Source organism: Pinus tabuliformis, chromosome 6 (genome assembly GCF_031772625.1).
Source record: "Pinus tabuliformis cultivar Carrire ecotype Pingquan chromosome 6, CPIR1, whole genome shotgun sequence".
Lineage (NCBI taxonomy): Eukaryota > Viridiplantae > Streptophyta > Pinopsida > Pinales > Pinaceae > Pinus > Pinus tabuliformis.
Window position 1 is genome coordinate 889,055,124 of NC_142292.1, and position 24,529 is coordinate 889,079,652.

Below are 24,529 nucleotides of genomic sequence, written 5' to 3' on the forward strand. Positions count from 1 at the left end.
ACAGGTATCATGGTCATCAATGACTATCATCCTTACAGGAGGAGTGATAGGGGATACTTTCCAGATGAGTTTAAGAAAGCCATTCTACCTACGTTTGATGGAGAGCTAAAGAAACCCAAGGATGCAGAGGCATGGTTACTTGGAATGAAAAATTTCTTTGAGCTGCATGATTACATAGAGAACATGAAGGCCAAGATAGTTATTTTTGATCTCAAAGGGAAATCTTACATTTTGTGGGAATATGTGAAGCATGTCAAAGACATCAGGATAGAGGAGTTGATTTGGCATGAATTCAGGAGACTCTTTAGGAATAAGTACTTGCCAGAGAGTGATTCGAATGGAAAATGGCATCCACCCATTGTATTTATCCACTCATTAAATTTACCCATGGTATTTATACACCCATGGAATTTACCCATGGTTTTGTAAGTGGCATCCACCCATGGTACTCATTCACCCATGGTATTTATCCATGGTATTGTAAGTGACATCTAGCCATTGTATTCATCCTTCCATGGTATTTATCCACCCATGGAATTTACCCGTGGTATTGTAAGTGATATCCACCCATGGTATTCATTCACCCATGGTATTTACCCACCCATGGAATTTACCTGTGGTATTGTAACAAAAAATAATCTATAAGTAATAAGTCGCATTTTGTAAAAGGAAAAATTGTCCACCACAATGTAGCTTTACATTTATTATCTGTTTTAATAAAAAAAGATTATTTATGGTTTTATTTATTGTGTGTTCTCCTATTTTTCTTCTAGCAGTTCAATTTTTCAAATCTTGGGGGTTTCCCCCCCAAGATCCATTTCAATTTTTTAGATATTGGGGGCCTCCCCCAAAAAATTGGATCAGTGGTATCAGATTGAGGTTACAAATCCATGAGAATAAGGGGTTGATGCATATTTCAGTTTCAAAGTTTTTCAAAAATATTCAACAAACTTCATGCACGTGCTATGACCTCCACAGAACACTTTCTTGGGTAAAGTGGGAAGTTTTTTTTTTCAATTTTGTTTTTAGGAATGTTTTGGGCAGCGAGTTTGAAGATTAGATATGAAACTTTTGGTGAAAACATTACAAAAAAATAATACATCTAGATTCCTTGTGAAAAAATACCCAAATTCAAGAAAACAATCGGCCGAATTGGAGTTCAGATGAGGGAGATATCGCTAATTTAAAACATGTTATTTTTTTAGAACTTGTGTGACAACGGGATAGTTGTAGTGTGAATATGAGTTTCTAGAGTGTCCACATAGGGATTTCAATGACATGGGAAGATGCGGAATGGTCATTCTATCTCTAAAAACACGTTATAATAAAGATTATGAGTTATATTGAACGAGTTATGCCCATTTTAAATTAGTTTTTATATCTGGAGCAGCATTCAGAGCGGGTTCCCTTTGGAGATGTGCCTTCCCACCCTGTTTTAGTAGGCACTTGCTTCACATTCATCAGTTTCAACATAGCAACATCTGAATTAGGTTCTTTGGAGACATTTCCTTCTACTCTAGCCTATGTAGGCACCTACTACTTCCTCAACAGTTAGCATCACGGTTATGGGTCAACCACACATAATCCTTGTCATCATAGTCCATTTGTTAGGCCACACATTGTTAGTGTCACAGTTGGTCACAAGCATTACAAGGTATCTCTATCATTGGACCTTCATTTTTCATGGTAATGGGTCATCCACAAACCCACACTTCATCGAAGTCCATTTGTTAGGCTGCACATTGTCAATATCACAGTTCGTCACAAGCATTATAGGGTATCTCTATCCTTGGATCTTCGTTCATCGCGGTTATGGGTTAATGACACAAAACCATCCTCTTTAGTGGCTCTTCATATTCAACACAAACTTCTTAGGAGGGAACTTCACGCAATGGGGACCATTGCTTCTTAAGGAGGGAGGAATGATCCAAATGGAAAATGGCATCCACCCATGGTATTCATCCACCCATTAAATTTACTCATGGTATTCATCCACCCATGGTATTTATCCACCCATGGAATCTACCAATGGTATTGTAAGTGGCATCCACCCATGGTACCCATTCACCCATGTTATTGTAAGTGCCATATGCCCATGGTATTCATCCTCCCATGGTATTTATCCACCCATGGAATTTACCCATGGTATTGTAAGTGATATCCACTCATAGTATTCATTAACCCATGGTATTTACCCACCCATGGAATTCCTATTGTATTGTAACAAAAAAAAATCTATAAGTAATAAGTCACATTTTGTAAAATGACAAATTGTCCACCTCATTGTAGCTTTACAATTATTATATGTTTTAATTATAAAACGTTTCTTTGTGGTTTTGTTTATTGTGTGTTCTCCTCTTTTTCTTCTCACATTTCGAATTTTCAGATCTTACGGGTCTCCCCCCAGGATCCATTTCATTTTTTAGATATTGGGTGGATATCACTTACAATACCATGGGCGAATGAGTACCATGGGAGGATGCCACTTACAATACCATGGGTGGATAAATACCAAGGGTGGATGAATACCATGGGTGGATATCACTTACAATACCATGGGTAGATTCCACTTACAATACCGTGGATAAATACCATGGGTGAATGAGTACCATGGTTGGATGCCACTTACAATACCATGGGTAAATTCCATGGGTGGATGAATACCATGCGTAAATTTAATTGGTGGATGAATACCATGGGTGGATGCCATTTTGCGACTATAGAGAGAGAGAGGTACTATGACAATAAAGCCAAGGTGTTATATGAGATAAATATGGGATCAATGACATATGAGTACACGACTAAGTTCCTTGAGTTGTTGAGGTATGTGTTGTATCTTAAGGATTAGGAACCAAAGTTTAGAGATTTATCAGTGTATTACCATTAACATTTAAGGATTCGATTGAGTATGATGAACCTTGGTTGTTGGAAGAAGTGATTGAAAAGTTAAAATGCTCTTATAATAAATCAAAGCGTAAGACCGAGTCTAAGAAAAGTTGGAAATGAAATGAAAAAATTAAAGGTAAATGGCCATTCAAGCGAACAAGAACTCGGGATGTAGGTGAGAAAGAGAATGTTACTCCTAATAAGAAGTTTAATGCAGTTGACAAGGGACATGGGTCACAGCCTAGAGCGCAACATAATAGAGGTAATGGTAGGGAAGAGTTGAAATTATGGATATGTGGAAAGGAGCATATCAAGAATGATTTCCCATCATATCAGGGTGGTAGGACTTAGATCTATAGATCTCAGGAGGCACGGATAGTTATGGATGTTGGGCAAAGAATTCCTCAGATCTATGAATCATTGAATAATAGGTAGGTGGACCACCAGACATCTATTATTGAGATGGAAGGTAAGCTCTGTGATTGATTTGTTTCTATTTTTATTGAACCTGGATCTAATTATAGTTATGTTAACCTTGAAAAGGTGGATAAGTGTGGTTTGAGAAAAGAAGCGTATGTAGAGTCTTGGTTAGTGCAGTTGGCTATAGGTACTAAGAAAATATTTCATCATTGGGTAAGAGCTTATGCATTTGAGATTAATGGTATTCCTACATTAGCACATATGAATGTATTTCCGTTAGGATCATGCAATATGTTTCTAGGTATGTATTGATTGTACCTTCATAGGACTAAGGTGTATTTATATGAAAATGATATTGAGTGCTTGGATGACAATGGAGAACAAAGAATCTTGAAGGGTAAGAAGAAGGTGAAATCAGTTAGAATGGTTACAACTATGTAGGCAAAGCACAATTTCAGGAAAGGGTGTGTATTGTTCGCAATGCATGTTTCTAGTGATAAAGGTAAGGATGTTGAGGATGTTGAAGTCTTGATGAGGTATCCGGTTTTGGAGCAATGTCAGGATGTATTTCTAGTGGATATTTCAAAGTTTCTACATTATAGGGAAGTGTACTTTTCGATTGATTTGGTACCAGCAGAAACACTAGCATCAAAGAAACCTTACAAGATGAGCACTCTAGAGCTAGTGGAATAGAAGTTACAGGTGAAGGAAATTCTTGAGAAAGGATACGTTAGGCCAAGTGTGTCATCTTGGGGTGCACGAATATTGTTTGTGAAGAAGAAGGATGGTACTCTCAGGTTATGCATTAATCAAAGGAAGATGATGAAAGTGACAATTAAGAATAGGTATCCATTATTGAGGATTGATGACTTGTTTGATCATTTGAAGGGAGAAACAATGTTCTTGAAGATTGATCTGAGATCAAGATATCATCAGGTAAAGAAGAGGACATCTAAAAGACTACTTTCCAAACCAGGCATAGGCATTATGAGTTTGTTATAGTTCATTTTTGTTTTAATAATCCTACAACTACTTTCCCTTGTTTGAGACTATATTTCTGATTAATCACATCAAATAATTTTATGGTTAACGTTTTGAACCTACCTTGGTCCTAAAGATGAACCTCATTGGTAGGTTCAAAACATTGACCATAAAATTATTCAATGTGATTAATACGAAAGATATTCTCAAACATCATTATGGATCACAAAAGTATGAGATCAGATATAATTTCATGTGCTTGATGACTATTGTGTTGTGTCCTTGTCTGGACAAGTTTTTGATTATATTCATTGATGATATATTGATATATTCTAAGAATGAGGAAGAGCATGATGAACATGTAGCGACAATGTTGATATTACTAAGAGAGTATCAGTTGTATGCCAAGCTTAGTCAATGTAGTTTCTTCCAAGAAAAGGTACATCACCTAGGATATGTTGTTTCTGAGGAAGGCATAGCAGTGGATTCGAAAAAAATCAGAGCTATCATGGAATGGGAAGCTCCTAGGAATGTGGATGAGGTCGTATCATTCATGGGGTTAGAAGGTTATTACAGGAAGTTCATCAGGAACTTATCATGAATTTCCTATCTTATCACATCATTGCAAAGGAAATGAAATAAATTTGAATGGATAAAGGAATGTGCAACTAGTTTTGAGCAGTTGAAGTAGTTGCTTACAAAAGCTCTGGTTCTAAAGATTGTAGATCTAGATAAACAATTCTTGGTATGTACATATGATTGCAAGAGAGGAATTGGTGGAGTCCTAATGCAGGAAGGACATGTAGTGTGCTACGAGTCAAGTAAATTGAATTAGCATGATCAGAACTATGTGACACATGATCTTGAGTTGGGAATGATCATTCATGCATTAAAGATGTGGATCCACTATCTTTTGGGAAAGAGGTTTGTGTTGATGAGTGATCAAAATGGGCTATGATACTTATTTGATCAACTTAATATAAATGCTAGGTAATCTAGATGGTTGGCCACACTAAGTGAGTTTGACTTTGATATTAGGTATATTAAGGGTAAAGAGAACAAGGTTGCAAATTCTCTTAGTAGAAGAGAGCAGGAAAATCACATAGCATCTATGAGTTCATATGGGACAAATTTACAAGATCGAATATTATAGGCAGGAAAATAGGATGATAGGTATAGGGAGCTTACACAAGTCACAAAAGTAGGGTACAAGTGATGAGGATGTGGATTATCATCTCATGACAAATGGTTTGGTTTGATTTAGGAACAAGATATATGTGCCGGAAAAAAACGATCTCAAGAAGATTATCTTGAGGGAATTTCATGTTAATCTGTATTTAGGTCATCTGGGATATCATAAGACTCTCAAAGCAGTTATGAAGTTATATTATTAGCCAAATATGAAGAAACAGGTAGTTGAGTTCCTTGCCAGGTGTTTAGATTGTCAGTAGGTAAAATAAGAGTGTAAGAATCCAAGTGGTTTAGTACAATTGATTTCGATTCTAGAGTGGAAATGTGAGGTCATTTCTATGGATTTCATTACAGGTTTTTCTAGGACATATAGACAACATGATTCCATCATGGTTGTGGCTGACAGATTGACTAAGGTAGCTCACTTCATAACGGTTGGTTCTACTTATTCAACTAGTGAGGTAGCACAAGCCTTCATCATGGAGAGTGATATTGCATTGTATTCCTAAGAATATTGTGTTAGACAGAGATGCCAAGTTCAATTCTAGGTTTTGGGAGGTGTTATTTGCAGGTTTGGATATAGAATTATCCTTCAGTACAACTTATCATCCGGTGACAAATGGACAGACAGAGAAAATCAATAGGATTTTGGAGGACATGTTGAGGATGTATGTTATGCACCAGTAGAGGAGGTGGGAGGAGTATCTTCCAATGGTTGAAATTTCTTACAATAATTTGTATTAGGAGTCACTAGGATGAGTCCATTTGAGGCACTTTATCAATAGAGTTGTAATACTCCCACCGGCTAGAGTGATCTAATGAACATGCTACTGATAGGACCGAACATCTTGGAAAATATGGAACATGAAATGGAGGTTATTAAGAAGAATATAAAGGAAGAAAATGATAAACAAAATAGTTATAAAGATCAACATAGGGCATTTAAGGAGTTTCACGTTGGGGAATGTGTGTACTTGTGCATGAAGCCAAAGAAGAGCTCCTTGAAGATTTGATCATGTGCCAAGTTAGCACCTTGGTATTGCGAGCCTTTCGAGATCCTTGAGAGTATTGGACCAGTGGCCTACAGACTTGCAATATCTTTGACAATGAAATTCCATGATGTTTTCCATGTTTCATTTCTTAAAAAATATGTGAAGGATGTTGATCATGTGATTGAAAGTTATGTATTGTAGGTGGAGCCAAAAGGAGAATTCCATCTAGAACCTTAGTGCATATTGCAGCGGAAACAACTCATGCTTCATAATAGAGAAATCGAGCAAGTTAAAGTGGATTGGAAGCACTTCTGGCCCATTGAAGCTACATGGGAGATGGATGATCAGATGCAGGCTATATATCCTTCATTATTTTCTAGTTGAGGCAAAGGAGTTTATGTATATTTATATATTTATGTACATTTGTTATTGTAAATACCACAATGAGATCTGTCATAAAGCTCCAATAAGTGGTATGGTTGTCATGTTGTCATGATTTTCATGTTGGTTTTTCTTTTCAATAGGTTGTTCATTGTAAATACTGCATCGAGCTAAGTTATAAAGCTCCATGGGAAAAATTTTTTTGTTTTCAGTGGTCTTGCTAGACATAGGTGTCATTGAACACCGAGGATGGTGTTCCCCTAAGGAGAGGGGTCTATAATAGCCCTAGGTTAAAATATCAAGTAATAAAGTTAATAAAGGAAAAATAAGACGTAGGTCATGGGATATGCATTCCAAACTAAATGTTGGGGAAAACATCTTAGTGGGTGTTCAATTAGTTTATTATGGCTAAGGAAATTGAAAAATGCATTGGAAAAGACTTTGAAAAGGAAAAGAGTCATTAATTGGGATTTTATTTATGAAAATAAAGGAAAATAGGAGAAAAGGAAGGTCAAAGGTCACAAAATTGCGTGAGAAGGAAATTGAAGGAAAAATGAAGAAATTCTCGGCCACAATAATAAAAGGTTTATGAGGATTAGTTCACAACTTTTGTCAGTTCAGTTTTGGAGCTCTCTCTCTATTCTCTCATACTATTGCACACTTGGAGCATTCTTTGAGCAGTCTAGCATTGAGGAAAGAATGAAAATGAAGGACAAGGAAACCAAGGGTAAAGCAAGGAAATGTTGGATCAAGCATCTTCAACAGGAATATTTCTAGGTAAGAGGTTGCATGTATCATTTCCTAGCTAGTTTTTGAATGCATGGTACATGCATGTGTGTATTTGGTTCTGTTGTTCTCATTCACATGGGTTTTTCTGGGTGTGACAATGGTTTCAGCCTTGGCCTGCCATTTCTGGGTCGCCATGGTGTGATGGGGTTCTATCATTTAGTTGAGCTTTGGATTTCCAAATGGTTTTGAAACTGGGTGAGGTGGTCTCAGGAAAAATCCCAAGGGCCTAGGAATCCCTTGACCAATTTTGGGGGGATTACGGTAAAGCCTAAGGATGGAGACGAGAAAATTCCTCAAGGTATTGGTCAAGAAATTATAAGGCATTCAATATTTCTTAGGGCCTAGCTATCCCTTGACCAGTTTTTGTAGGATTGTAGTAAAGCTTGTTTTTTTATGTGTTTATTTTGGGCCTAGTGATCCTTTGACTAGTTTTGTCAAGATTGTGATAAAGAATGGTTTTTTATGTGCTTTCTTTGGGCCTAGGAATCCCTTGACCGTATTTGGTGAGATTGTGGTAAAGCCTAAGGGTGGAGGTGATTTAATATCTAAGAAGACCTAGTTATTTTTGGTCTTGAGTCCCACATTCATGCTTCGAATATGGCACAGGGGGTGATTGGCTGAAAGAAAGATTTGGTTTAGCCCAATCTATGGTCAGGTTGTATGTGGAAGTCCTTGACTTGATTGGCTTTTGCATATGTTAATAAGAGATATTTTCCTCTTGTATTTCTTGAGTACTTGTACTTGTTATTATGAGGATTTGATGGTTGTTCTATTATGTTTATTATTCTTGTTATATCCTGATTATATGCATAGTTTCATAACAAGTTCTAGCTATGGATCTTGACATGCTTTGATTAGATGATGAATGGTTAATGAATTTGCGAGCTAATAAATTTTATTGTAACTATTTTGAGAGGGAATTAGACCTTCTTTATGATTTTTTATTTTTGTGGAAAAACCTGTGAACAATTTTGAAACCAACGTTTCGGACTATAAGTATCAGAACCCCATGTTTAGATATGCATTCATGACCTGTAGATTACATGTTTTCAATATGTTTGACGAAATGACTGTCATGGTTAAGCCTGGTTAAGTCAAGTATTTGATCAAGTTTTGTATGAATAGATTGTCTTGATGCCATTTATCATTATGGAAATTATCACTAAGTTCTAGGAAGTTGTATGGAGGTTGACCTAGAAATTAGGCTGAGAATCTGGGACCACACACTCTGGCATGGACATTTTAGGTCGCAACCACTACTTGGTAAGGTTATGCATGCATTTGGAGGCCCTCAACCACATGGATTCCTTTTCATGCATGTATTTGGGAGACGAGGTCACTAAAAAATAATTCCATCTTAGGATTTGGGCATTGGGAGTGGCCATTTGACTCATGGGTGTCCTGTAGAACCTATAGGATGTTAAGAAAGGTTAGTTTGTCGTCAGTTGTCAGCCTAGCTTCCTTAATGGGACCTAGAATGTCTAATCATGTCATAGAAGCCCTCAACTCATGTTTACCTTGACAGGTCAGTGAAAGTGTGTAAATGTGGGAGGGGTGGCTACGTTTCATTTATGGATAATACTAGAATATTATTTGTTACACACACACTCATACACACTACATGTCAACTGAGCACAAAATTAATTACACATCTCATTCAGTCTAGATTGTAATATCATATTATTTTTGGATACTATTTGTCAATTCCATATTGAATAGTCAAGGAATTACACTATCCCCCTCGTAATAAGAAGTAGAAATAAATTATAAACTAAATTAGAAAATTTTCACTTCTAATTACATTACCTTTTAAGATAAAGTTTGTTTCTTTGTTAATTTTTTTTTTAAGTAGGGTAAGAACCCACAAGGGTATTTGAACTTGGAATCTCCCAATTTACATATTGCTTTGTAACATGGTAATGACCAATTTAGCTTCCCCCCATGGTCTATCCATTTAGATAAATTTGATGTAAAATCAATGTGGAAATTGAAATATTTTATTTACAACAAAGATTGAAATATATTTTTTCATTATTATTTTTAATTTGTTAATGTAATTATTTGTTTAAAAGTCAAAATTTCCTATCAATAATTAGGTGTATTCCCTAGTATGAGCTCACAAGTAGACCTCACATCGTTCAAGAGAGACCCATCAAGATTGTGGCCCAGTAAACAATCTAAGTTTTGGGAACTTGTGTCAGATATGGATGATCATCACAATGAAGGGGAGTATGAATTCCAAGTTAAAACTAACTAATGTAGTAAGATAAAAAATGATATGTTAGCTAGTAGTGAGAGATAAAAAATAAATTGGAAGCAATGAGCCCATAAATGCACCAATACACATGCAAGGAAATAATTAACTCTAATATAGGACAATTGTGGGTGTTTAATTCACTAGGAAAAATGCAAATGAATCATCATTTATATCTAAAAAGTACTCATGAATGAAAGTATATAATTGAAATAAGAATGTGCAAGATACCATCTAATTTATAGAATAGCGTACAGGCTAGCAATATATATCCCATAAAGTATACACATAGCTAGATTACTCATCAATAGTTGGAAAAGAAGCACAAGATGATTTTAACATTACAGATCCAACAATGGCCTTTCAAGATTTTGAATATTAAAATAGTAAGTTCAAAAGTACCAACCTCCTAACTTTGGTCTACAATGAAATCAATCAATGATCCAAAAGTCCTTTCAAACTTATAGTTTTATGATTTTATAGGCATATTTTTGTAATTTCCATCCGTGACTATTGATCTTGAGAGTAGATTACTTACAACTCTTCACTTCCTCTAACTTACAAATTGAACAAAGTAAGCTAGTTTTGAAATTCTCAAGAATGGGTTGATAGTTGTTATGATCTTAGTGGATCTTCAGTTGAGAACCTCATGATGTCTTCATGGAATGCCACATAAGCTCATGTGATGATGTACACACTTGACCCTGTCAGTTGGTAAACCTTCATGTTCCCATAATATTAAATAATGTCCTAGGATAGAATTGGTTTGTATTTCTCCAATGAGAACAAGAATGTGGTAATGATAATGTGTAGTTGACCATGTCCCACTAACTAGTCAACATATTTCTCTTGATTTTGTTGTACCCCCAAAGATCAGTTGCTAATAATGGAGGCATATATTTGTTATTGTGTTGTTTATGGAGCATTAATTGAGGTTTTCTTGATATTTCCAATTTAAAACACAAAATAATCCTTGCAATTAGGTTCCTTGCTTCTAATTGGATTATAAAATGTACATTAACAAGGACTTTTAAGGGTAGCTTACTCATTTCACTACAAGAAAAAAGGACATTGGTGAGGGGAAAAAAATGTCACCATAAGCTCATTGGTGACAGTCAAAAGAGCCTTCGTCACCAAAAACTGAACGTCACCAAAAGTGGCGTCGCCAAAAGTATAGGTGTTGTAGTGACATTCAAAGTCCGTCACCAATAATGATTTATAATGATGAATAGTGATCGTCACCATTTCATATGAGCAATGGTGATGGACCATAGCCTCCGTCACCAAAAACTGAACGTCATCAAAGGTGGCGTCGCCAAAAGTATAGGTATTGTAGTGACATTCAAAGTTCCTCACTAATAATGATTTATAATGACAGATAGCGACCATCACCATTTCATATGAGCAATGGTGACGTACCATAGCCTCCATCACAAAAAACTGAATGTCACCAAAGGTGGCATCACTAAAAGTATAGGTGTTATGGTGACAATAAAGGTCAGTCACGAATATTGATTATAATGACGAATAGTGACCATCACCATTACATATGAATAACAATGATTTATTGTGATGGATCTTTCATGGTCGTCACCATTAGCGCATATATATGGTGATGTTAATTGACCCTCACAAAAAGCCACATTGCCATAAGTATGGGTGTTGTGGTGACATTCAAGGTCCGTCACGAATAATGACTATAATGACAGACATCGACCGTCACCATTTCATATCAACAACAATGATTTATGGTTACAGACCTTTGAGGTTTGTCACTATTGATGCACATATATGGTGGCATTCGTTGACCGTCACCATTTCATATTTTGGTGACGGTTAAAAAATATCACCAAAGCTTATTGGTGATGGTCAAAAGCTCATTCCATATGGATCATGTCAGGGCATGATGGAATCGAACCACCAACCTCCTGCTTGTAAAGCAGGTGCTCTTCCATTGAGCTAGCACCCTTTAAAGAATTAGACATTTAAAATTATACCTTGAAACTTCATAAATTGTAATTTCTACAACTTTCAATCAATTAAAGTCTCGAAAATATTTTACTAAGCAAGCAGAGAAACATTGAAGCTGCAGGTCCCTACCTAATGGTTATGGAAGTTATGAAAAGTGGGTGGAGGGAAAATTAATTATGTATAAGAGAATCGATGTGTTCAGTTGAATACTCAATTAGAAGTGAAAGTCTGAAGACATTTATAATATATAAATGACCTATAACTAGAAAATGCACCAAATATTGCAAAGGAAATGTCATAAGTTGATAACATATGGAAGAAGAACATTGATTAAGATAGATGCAATATGTTATAGGTTGAGTGAAAGAAAAATTTCAATGTTGTTGTTGTTTGGTGTTTAGATATCTGAATGATATCTAAACTTTTTGCAAATGTAACATGGATCTCTGGAAAACATGAACAACATATGATAAGAAAAAAATTATATATATATATATATATATATATATATATATATATATATATATATATATATATATATATATATATATATATATATATATATATATATATATATATATATATATATATACCCTTTACATAAACCAACATGCAATTCGGAATTTCACAAGTCCACACTCAAAACATGACAACAATCAGCAAATAAAAGAAATTGACTTGGACAGAAAGAAATAGCTTCACCTTCATTCTTAAGCTGCTTCTGTTTATTTGAATTTGACTCATGACATTCTTTATCTGAAAAGGAATCAAAATCATCACTAGTATTAAATTCATCCAACACGGACTTTGGATATCCCACTAACATTTGCATTTTTGTTGCCATGCGTGAAAACCATGGAGTTTCCTGTTGATTGTAGAATAAGATGTGTGCCTGCTGCTAAAGGACACATTCCTTATTAACCATTATTACCTAACAAAAACCAAAGAGACAACACAATATCAACGTACACAAAATCCCCTACCGAAATATAATCATAACTTAACAAAAAAGTCTAAAAGGTGTTCTTAATTAATAAACTTTGTATTTGGAAATACTATTTCTTTACATTTAAAAAAGACTATGTTGTACAACACTTCTATCTATTTATCCAAACAATTATATCATAGCATATGTGACACAGTATCAATCTACATTACCTAAAGTAAAAAGACAAATTTTCTCAAGAAAATAGATTTAGGAAAGAGATTCGAAAAATATAAGTTTGTCATCAAAGCTTTACTTAATTTAACAACAAACTAGTTGGAGTTTGAAAATCAAAGTCATTCATAGGAAATGAATAGGACAATGGCCAAAGTCATTATTCATACAAATAAAGCTAGAGTCACTATTTCCATTGTAGATAACTGAAATTTGGGCAGTGGTCTAACAATTAGAGCTTATTTTCTGGGAAGACTCGTCAATACCATCATTTTTTTTCCACAGTCTATTGTATCTCTAGATCCAGATCAAATAGCTTGCCATTCTCAAGTTCTACCTTTCAAGTACTGACTTCTGGCTCACCCTTTAAGACACAATTCTACCACTCCATTTTATTTTGTTTTGTCAAGAGAGTTGGCAGGACCTTCCCATCCTCTGTTTTACATAATCAATAACCATCCATCAATGATATCAAGAATAACAGATACACAACAAAGACCAAAGATATTCGTGTTGTATACCTATGTTCTAGGACTCATCTGATCTTACTAGTGCAAAGAGCTCACCCTGAAAAAATAACATCCACGTGGAATTTAGAAAAAAAAAATTAAATCAAGCTCTAAGTAAACCAATCAAAATATGAACATCCTTTTAATTAATAAAATCCTTGACTTAAAATAAAATTGGCCTAGAATTGAATGTTATATCAACCATGTCAAGTAACTAACATCGGGTGAGAAATACAATCCATGCATATTGGATTACTGAAATAATTGATCTGGTAAAGCTCAAAAAAAGATGAACTAGAGCTAAGAAACGCAAATAAATGACTTAGAACTAAGACATGAGGTTGCCCTTTCAACCCTGTCGTTAAATAACTCTTCTTTATGTCACTTACCATTAAACTTTTTTTGATACCAGGTGGACGTGGTATTGTAACATTAACCTTTGATAGTATGTTTCCACGACTATTTCTCAAGATCCGCTCCATTACCAGCATTTGGGGTTAGATAAGATACATGCAAAAACCATCAACATGAAAATCAAATCTACATCCTTGTAAAAAATGGGAGGAAAAAAAATATCCACAAATTGAAATAGACTATAGGATACCTCATTCATGCAACCTGATTATCTTGTCATGAACAGTAAAAAAATAAATCATGAGAAATGTAATTTTTGCCACATTTTGACAATGAAATCTTTTGCATATTCTATGAACAATTGATGAAAAAAGTCAGCTAAAGCTTGTCAGCATCAGGATTATAGTAAAACATAAAGGAACTGCTCCAACACATATATAATCCTAAACATAAGTATCTATACATATAAGTATTTATTGAGGACATTGTATTTTGTGAAAATATGGAAGTCAAATCTTTGAAATAACACAATTTATGGTACCACTACCTTATGAAGTCCATTCAGGAATTTATTCAAAGTTCAAAGTTAAAACAATTAATGTGTAGCCTTAAAAAACTCAGATTTGAAAAGGAGATAACCCAAAGATGTAGAGTATATATCTCACATTTATATATCCTAATTTCCAGACATTGAAATGACACTTTTTAGCATACTATTGTGAATTCAACCCAAAATGCTAGAAAAAAATATTGATGGTTATTTTGCTAATATAGAAGTTTTATACATGCATTTATTTAAACAGTTAGCTTGCAATGTCAAACCTATCTATGGATGCACACAATACATTGCATCTTTAGCACTGGTGTGTGAACTTGAGACAAAAAAGTCCAATATTAACAATTTGCCTACAATATGCACTAGGAAAATAGGTGAAAAATAGTATTGTAGGTATGTCTTATGAATATATGTATTGCAGGCCAATAAGAGTATGGTTGGAACATTTATGTCCAACCCTTCCAATTTTGCCTATAATTTTCACTGGTCTAATAGGTGAAAAATAGAACTGTAGGTGTGCATTCTGTATCACTTACCTAAATCCAACACCTTCACCATAGAAATTTCAAAGAATATGTCCAAAAGTGGTAGGTAATTTGCAAAATGAAAGAGTTGGCTTGATTGTTTCTGGAGAAGACTAGATTCTTACATTGTTCAATGTAAATTCATGACACTTTTCCAAGCTTAGATGGAACAAAAAGGAACCAAGCTAGAAGGTTATTTAAAGAATCCTTACTTAGCTAGGGTAAAATGTTAGCCCATTTTTGTCAAAAAGCATAAATGTAAAAAATTTAAGAAATTCAATGAAGAGACTGTAGAAATGTTCTTATCAAACCACTAACGTAAACAAAGCTAAGAAATATTTCTTTGTAGAAGAGATATTCATGGTCAAAATAAGAAAGTGACCTTTTAGCATAGTTAATGCACCAGTGCTCATGTCATAGTGTCCCAGGGCATGCTAGGGACTATAGGGAGTGCTCATGTACATCTAGAGAAGAGGTGGGGAGACATCAAGCTGTAGTCAGGAGGACTACAAGCGATGAGGGGCAGATACTTGAGGTACCCAACCTCTTGGATTATACCTTGCTATGGGAGCCCCAAAGAGAGAGTAGCAAGACTGGTGGATGTGGGTAGAGACGGATGCGAATGAAGCAGCAGAGAGTGCTACAATGCAGGAGTCCCCGAGCAGCACGTGGCTAGCAAGCTGCAATAGTGCGAGCCCTAGTTGTAGTTACAAAGGAGCCCTAGCTACAGTAATGAAGGGAGACCTAGATGTAGTCTTGAAGGAGCTCTAGCCACAGTCGAAAAGGAAGCCCTAGCTGTAGTAAAAGGCAACCCTAACCACAGTCAAAAGGAGGCTTAGCCACAACAAGAGAGAGGCCTAAGACGCAGTCTAGAGAGAGGACTAAGATGTAGTCAAGAGAGGCATAAAGAAACAATCAAGAGAGGCCAATCCAGAGCATGCATATCCCTACTTATTATCCACATGCCTTTGGGTGGATCTCTCTATCCCTGTAGTGCTAGTAAAAGGGGTTGGGTATGGTAAGGGTTGCTAGATAGTTTTTTGAACCTTTGTATTTACATCTATTTTCACCTAGCCTTACCCTACTCTCATCTCTATGTATTCTCAAATTAAACCAACTACACAATCAAAAACTTTGTTCTTGTGTGGTATCATAAATACTTTCAAACATAAAATTACAACATATTGTCACAAGGAGACTAATCATGGTTTAACAGATCAAACTTGACATCTTACATTAACAATTTCCTTTTACGTGATGCCAGTCTTCTGCCCAAGCCTTGGAACCATGCCTAAAGGGGTGTACTACATGAATGGGGGTTTACACTTCCAGTAAACTTAATTATAACTAATTATGAGAACAAGATAGCATTGTTTATATACCAGATTGCTTAAATTAAAGATTAGATTCCTGTATGAATTACAATGCACTGATAGAAATAGAGATAGTTTCCAATAAAAAGCACCCAAAAAAGCAGCAAAAGACATAGGAGACACTTATTTCGCTTCTTCGGTGTTGGTCTTTGAAGACCTCCACCGCCATCATCACTTCCACATTCATCCTCCTACACCTCAAGAGTTGCAGGTACCACTTTGCCCCTGTTTCTTAGAATCTCTCTGATAGTAGTCTTTGCAGCCTTCTCAGAACAAGGAATCATAAGTGGATTGGTTCTGTGAGGCATCAACTCCTCACCACTTTCAACAACTTCCATCATCAACTTCCAGATTTTAAAATCAAATTGAAAAACAAATTGGTTGTAAGAAGCTTCTCCAGATGCTATTTTTGTAGCTCTAGGAGCATTTTTTGGGACAACAAAATGTTTTCCATTTTCATCGACATTTATTTCAACTCTACCATCCTTTACTAGAAATGATAACGCAAAGATGTTTTCTACTATTTGGGAAAATGATATTCTATTTAGAACCAAATTCTCTAATCTGGCTTCCTTTTGTTTTCGCAAAATGTTAAATATGCTTGCCATATTCTTGTCTGTTTCTTATTTTTCATCTTCCAGGGACTCTTTCACTGCTTTAGGTCGAGTGTTTTCTGTCGGCTTAGTCTGTTTTCTCTGTACTATAGCTTTCCTTTGCTTGGGTTCATTATCCATTGGTCTAAGCATAGTGCAAATTTCTGCCACATGCTGGAAAATAGAAGTAGCTAAAAGCCCAATATTTCTCCATTATATTTGGGTTTGATCGTCATTTCCCTCCAAAGACCTACTTCCATATGCCTGGTCACTATAGGTTCTTAGAATATCACTACTAATAAAATCAACTGGAGTATCACAATCATTGTTTTGTGATCTGTTAACAGTAGCGAGGAGTGTGGAAGTGAGATCAAAGAGTGTATTAGCGTCTGTAACTTGCTCATGAGGTCTCTAAACAAAATTGTGCAAGCTTTCCACTTTGCTAGTTATAGCCTCAAATTTTCCATATTCTGCTTTAAAGATATTTTCTCTCTCCTCAGCAATTGAAGTCTTGAGGGGATGATAATAGTACCTTAATATACAGTGTTGCACCATACTATGATTGTTACCTTAATATATTTATTTTAAAATATATTTATAATCCCTTTAACTTACTTTTGAATAAAAATATTACTAAATATTTATATATTACTCTAATATTTATAACTTTTATAACTAACTACTCTAGTATTTAGATATAATAATTTGGATCACTTACCATTAATTTTAATTAATTTATTTTATACTTTATTTAGTTTAATATATCTTTATAATATCATAATTATAATTTAAATTACTCTAGTATCATACCCTTAAATTACTCTATATTTATTTAGCTTTTATACATAACTATTAATTTAAAATTAATCTAGTTTATAATTGATTTATTTTGATATTTATTTATAAATAAATGTATAAAACAACCATTTGACTTACATTTTAATAAGAATATAACTAGCTATTTATATATTGCTCTAATATTTATATATTTAATAACTTTTATTACTAACTTTTAGTTACTCTAATATTTAGATATATTAACTTTGATAACTAACTATTAATTTAAATTAATTTATGTTATAATTTTATTTTTTAATATATATTTATAATTGTAAGTGTATAAAAAGGGTCCATTTACTTTTATTTTAATAAGAATATAACTAACCGGGGTAACTTATTTAATTAAATAATGGTTATAATCCTGTCCTAACTAACCGGTCAAATCTAGCCGTTGTCAATATAGTCGTTACCTGGTCAAGGAATATAGCCATTGGAGGTTCTGCTCTATCTATTTAACATGCAAAGCATGATATGTTCATTCAACTTTTCCTGACAATGAACCACACTAGTTGGTTCAAAATGCGTCGACAAATGAAATATCATGTGATTTACGCAGAAAAATCTCTCATAAACTTGATATGGATCACAGAAGCCTCAATTCAACTATAAAATTAGTTGTGAATCTGAAAACACTTATTGAACACAGAGAAAATAAACATTATAACTAATTTTTCATTAACAAATTAATTTTTAAAATCTTATAGAAAAATAAACCCATAATTCTTCACCGATTACATTTCCACTATTATATTATTATTGTCATTCTTAATGAACTTATACCCTTTGTTTCTTATATTCACAAACAAAATCTAATTTTAAGGATCATCTCATTTGTAAACAATTATATGCTATGGTATACTTTGTTTCTTATATATACCAACGAAATCTAACTTTAAAGAGCATGGAGAAATATTTTTAAACATAAGGTGCATATAAAAATGCCTACTTCCATGTAAAGTTTTGACTATTCTATAAAAAAAGTTAAGATACTCTCTCGAAATAATGTCTTAAGATTCTAAACTATTAAATCTATTCCATTATGAAAAAAAATTTACTATTTTCTTGAAAATTATAATATATAATTATTATTTTAATTAAAAAAATAATTAAATCGATTTTCTCTTTTAACAAACTATAAATATATTTAAAATAAAATTTAAATTATCAAATTATACCCAAGTAAAAAAAAGTATTAATTGCAAATATAAGGGAGGCATATGTATCACCTGCGTATCTTCGTTGGTACAGTGTACTATATTTGAACACTTCCTAGGTCTTTCGAGTGTTGTAGTCATACTGTCCAAACATATGATGGATCTTAAAAATAAACTCAAATTTAAAAACCTTTATTTATTAATTAATTAATTAGCATTTAATTTTTAAATTTGAAAGAATAAATAAATGTAGTGTAGACGATCTTTTCCTTTGTATACGCACTCTAACAATTTAAAAAAGAGAAGTAAAAACTACAAAATATCTCAATAAAATTTTGTAAAAAAACTATCGAGTAACTCTATTGGATCATGTTCCATTTTTTGAAATATTTAGGGGAAATAAAATACATAAGTACTCTGTTTAATTAGATATTAATGGGTAAGTTCTCACATTATTTATTTTTAATAATAATATTTTTTTTATGTTTATATAGAATCAAATTTAATAAGTCTGGTAACATCTACAACTTCACTTTTAATAAAAACTTTAGATAAATCATAAAATAAAATAAAAACTTCGGCATACAACTAAGGATTTACATCTATTAATGTTATGTACAATGTTCAGCATATAATTATGGTTTCACATCTATTAAACATTATGTATAATTGTATCCACGACAATATATATCACACCATGATACTGCGTACAAATTTAAATGTGATTAAATGTAATTTATTTGCCAGGTAGGGAGATCCAGCGGGGGATTCTCCTGGTTAAATAGGCACACGTTCCCATGGCTTGCTCTGTTCTATGGGCCCTCATCCGTAGCTCGACGCAGCGACCATCCATCTTGTGGAATGTTAACTCGATCTGATCCGGCCATCTGTCATCATTGTCCATCGTTGGTTTTCCATCTGCCATCGGACAATAGGGAAGACCTAGGGTTTAACCTAACTAACTCTTGGTGTCGAAACCTTGAGGTCTCATTGTTGTTGTCACTCCTTTGTGTCGCACTGCTCTGCGAGGGCTTTGGTTTTTGTTCTCTGCAAGAGATAATGATAGAGGAGGCTAATAAACTCGACAGAGCAGGTACATCTTTCAGTTCTACAACCCGAATGTTTAATTGTTGGGGTTGGAAGTCTATGGTGAATTTGGGTAACTACTTTATACATGTCCTAAAGCTTTCTCACCACTGTTCAGGGGAGACTTATACGGCTCGGGTCATGGAGAAAGGCGAAATGAATACAGAAACATCTGCAACAGGTATTTTAAAATCATATAGCAATGCTTCTTGTTGAAAGCCTGAACCCAGTCACGTTTCAAGAGGGTTTTTCATTCAAGCATGATCTTATATTTAAATTAGTTATGATATTGAGCATTGTCCTGAATTTGCAGGTTGGCAACTTGCCGAGGCCACATTCTTAACTCAGGTAAGAACCTATTTCATTTTCTGTTGAGTATATGTATTAAATGGCAGATTTATTGCTTTAGCCTGTAGCGACTGGTTCATATTCTTGAATGCAGGTATGCCACCTTCCAGTGGGTTTGTTGCTCAGGACTACATCCTTTGACATCATAGAGGCTTATAGCATTTACACTTTTTTTTTAGGTTGGAGCTAAGCTTTTGGTTTCCATTCAAGTTAAGTTATTTGATGGTTTGAGATGAGGGTTTTCCTCGATGGCATAGTAGGGTAGTTGATTATGCACTAGCTAGTCTTGACCTGCAATTTATTTTGGGTTATTCAACCATCTACGGCTGTCGACCCTTTTCTCCAATCTTGGAAATGTAATTTGTAACTTAAAGGCCTTCAAGCCTACTTCTGTTTATGATAAAGGCTAACTGATTGGACTTTTTCCATTAAGCTTGTGAGGATACCGAGAAATGTCGTTAATTCAGATACCCTGATAGATTCAACCTTTTCCTTGGCTATTATGTTTGAACAACCATATACTTCTGTGTTATTTTGGCTCACTGTATTATGAGAAGCATTACTACGTTTTCTTTGTTTTTGTTTTACATTACTGTATGATGCATCCTGATCTGAAGGAGACAAGATTGTTTAACTATGTAAACTTCTATAACAAACTCCTACAGTATTATCAGATTTTGATTACTATATATATATATATATATATATATATATATATGCAGATTATTCATGATGTTGTCTTTTGATGCTATCGAACTATGGAATTAATGGCTACTCTTTTTTGTTTTTTGTTAATAGTAATAGCCTTCATATATATTGTCGTGAGACTAAAATGCTGCAATGATAGGTTATATGAAATTGATTGCGTTCAAAGAGGGGGTTATATATCAGTATTCTGCACTTATCTTTACTCTAGACTTTATCTTTATTTCATTCATGCGATAGTTATATAATTCGACTGTATGAGTAACTGTTTTGTCTTTTATTGGGTCATACATCATCCCCTGGTTATTCATGCAACAATTAGCTTTTATCTGGTGTAATTACCAGTACTTCAATTGTTGCTAGCTATTGTTCAACAATTATTAACCTGTAATAGATACATAGCTACTATACATTACATTTTTATATTCTTTCTACACAACAATATTTATAGTTCAGCAACAAATTCCTTAAAAGTTTGCTATCTCAGTTATCTCAAAACTTGTACTGTAGATGTATTCGAAAGGTCTCTCCTCCCAGCCACAAGTTTGGTAATCACATCCAGACTCTCCCTCGAGCTCCTTATATCTTCTCCATGCTAGATCTATTCTAGTTACATTCAGTATTAAGGGCCTCAGGACTATGGTCCAACCTCAAATTGTACTCTTTGTCGACTGTACTGAGCAAGTTTTTTCCACTGGTTTATTCCACCTAGTTCTAGGACCATTTTCTACTCTTCTTCCCTCTCTATATTACCCTTCTCAGGCAGAGGGTAACTATTTCTTGGCAATTGTTTCTTTTAAATAAATAAAACAATTTTTTTTTTTGTTAAAGTATTACTACCTATAATCTAGGTAAATACCATCTATAGTTCTCATCAAAATATAATAACATTTAAAATGTCTTTTAGTAAAAAATTCACTTAATGATCTCAGTAATCTTTTATGCAACTAGGGCTTTTACTTCTCCACCCCCATATGAGGAACACCGTCCCCGGTGTTCTCTTCCCTTTCATAAAATAGTGTTTGAGAAGCCTTTCGCATGAATTCTTCCTCTTCCCAGGTGGCCTCTTCCAGGCCAAAGTGCTTCCATTGCACTTTAACCTGAGTGATGCCTCGCTTCCGCAAGTTGGTTTCCCATTGATCAAGAATACAAAGAGGTTCTGCTAGGAACTCTCCTTCTGGTTCGACCTGCGCCAACAAAAACATAAATTTTTCTATTACTTTCGTAAAAATAAAAATAATATATATATATATAGATATCCAACATTATACCCTTTAGACCTCTTTACATGAATATTTTCCCAATTAATAATGTGTTGAGGGTTATACACATATTTATTTAGTAAAGATACATGAAATACGTTGTGGACTTGAATGTGACTTGGTAGCGCAAGTTTATAGGCCACCAATCTAATTCTTTCTAAGACCTAAAAGGGCCCACAGTATCAGGGTGCTAATTTGGCACAACCCCGCCACTGCAAGGAACTTTTCTGAGGCTTCACCTTAAGGTAGACATGATCTCCTGGTTGAAATTCCTTGTAAGTCCTTTTTTAATCCGCATACATCTTCTATCTATCTTGGGCTGCCCTTAAATTTTGTCGGACTTTCTTAACGGCCTCCTCCATTTCTGCTATCATGTCAGGACCTAGTGCTAGCTTATTTACTGGGTTATTCCAGTCTATGGGTACTATTAGGTCCCTATACTACTAGTGTAACCCCTTATTATTATTAGTGCAACCCCATTATTATATTTTTGTGCCCATGTAGTACCCATATTGTTATTATTGTCCACCATAGAAGCCCACTATTGTTATTGTTGTGCCCTTCCATTATTATTGTTATGTCGGTTCTGATTATATTATGACCGCTTAGACTCCTGTACATAGAAATGAGGACTTGTCATTTGTATCAACCAAGAATTTTTCATTTGTGTAATGTAAAGGAGGTTTCCCCCTTGAAGAGGTTGAATTCTAAGGCGTTGATCTATCTTTTCTATCTTTTTGTGAGCTGTTTTCATAACATTTTGTATCAGAGCTTTGGATTCTCAGGTTTCACTACTCCAAACAGGTCATCATGGAATTTTCACTATACCTTTTTCGTTACAAAGTTTCAAATGTTGAAATTTAAACCCATTTGAGCCGAAACCTTGATGAAGCTTGGATCCAAATTTTAGATCTTGTTTTGTTATATTTTTGGAGATATAGTCCAAGACATTTAGGTTTTCTACAAGCTCCCGAATTACATTCTAAGCAGGTAACCTTGGGAAAATCGTCATAACTCTCTCTTTGAGAATTTGATTCAAATTTCATGAAATGTAACAAAAATAATATGTACTATAGTTTTTTGGGTATCATTTTCAGAACCTAAGGGTGAAACAGTGATGTGGTTCACATCTTCCAAGTTCGCTCTACTGAACTAGTCTATAATTAGGTCATCATAGGAGATTGGTAATAACTCTTTCTTTAGGAATCCAATTGCGATCATATTTGCGAGGTTAGAAAGAGGACTCAGACTGATATCACAGGCCAAAATTTCAAAACTTAAATATCTGAAATTACAGAGTTACAGTCGCTTCAATATCGAGCTCCTAAAATCAAGAAAAGGCGATATGAGGAAGTTTGATGGAAAGGAACAGGTAAATTGGATACTATAGATGGAGCAATATTTTGATCTACATGAGGTGCAACTGTTACAAAAGGTACATACTGCATATTTATATTTAGATAAACACCCTCTTTAGCCAATTAATAAATCTCAAACAAAAGAGTTCAATGGTAGATCACATTGAGGACTTCCAAAAATTGAATATAAGGGTAAATGATATTCTAGAGACAAAAGGATTGATGTCTTCATAGGGAATTTAAAGGATAACATTCAGCATGAGGTTCATGTTTGGGAACCTGATTCATTGGAGAAGGCACTCAAGTTGGCAAGAGAAATTGAAAGTGAAATTATGGAAACAAGGAATCCCACCACTCATGACTATAATTATGGAAGTGTTTGTTCTCCTAGCCTTCTACAACCTACAAGGTTTACACCACAAAAATTGGAAGAAAAAAAGAAAAAGGCTTTGTTACAATTGTGATAGCAAATACACTAAAGGTCATAAGTGTGCTGAGAAGAAATTATTTTACATAGATTATGAAGAGGAGGAAAAAAAGGATTAAGAAACATCAAAATTAGATGATATACACCAAAAATCAACCCCAGAGAAAGAAGAAATGAGTCTGACCATATCTTGTAAAGCATTGGCAAGAATTACCACTCCTCAAACTCTCAAGATAGAAGGACATATCAAGAAGAAAAAGGTTCAAGAAGTGAAAGATCACATCGAGAAAGAAGAAATGAATCCGACCATATCTTGTAATGCATTGGCCAGAATTACCACTCAAACTATCAAGATAGAAGGACATATCAAGAAGAAAAATGTTCAAGAAGTGAAAGATCACATCGAGCATCAAGAA

The 24,529-nt window shown here is 34.4% G+C and overlaps 1 pseudogene; it reads right to left on the bottom strand.

Annotated features, from left to right (window-relative positions):
* Positions 1-16,531: 16,531 nt before the first annotated feature.
* LOC149261770 (non-structural maintenance of chromosomes element 4 homolog A pseudogene) lies at positions 16,532-19,852 on the bottom strand (annotated as a pseudogene).
* Positions 19,853-24,529: the final 4,677 nt, after the last annotated feature.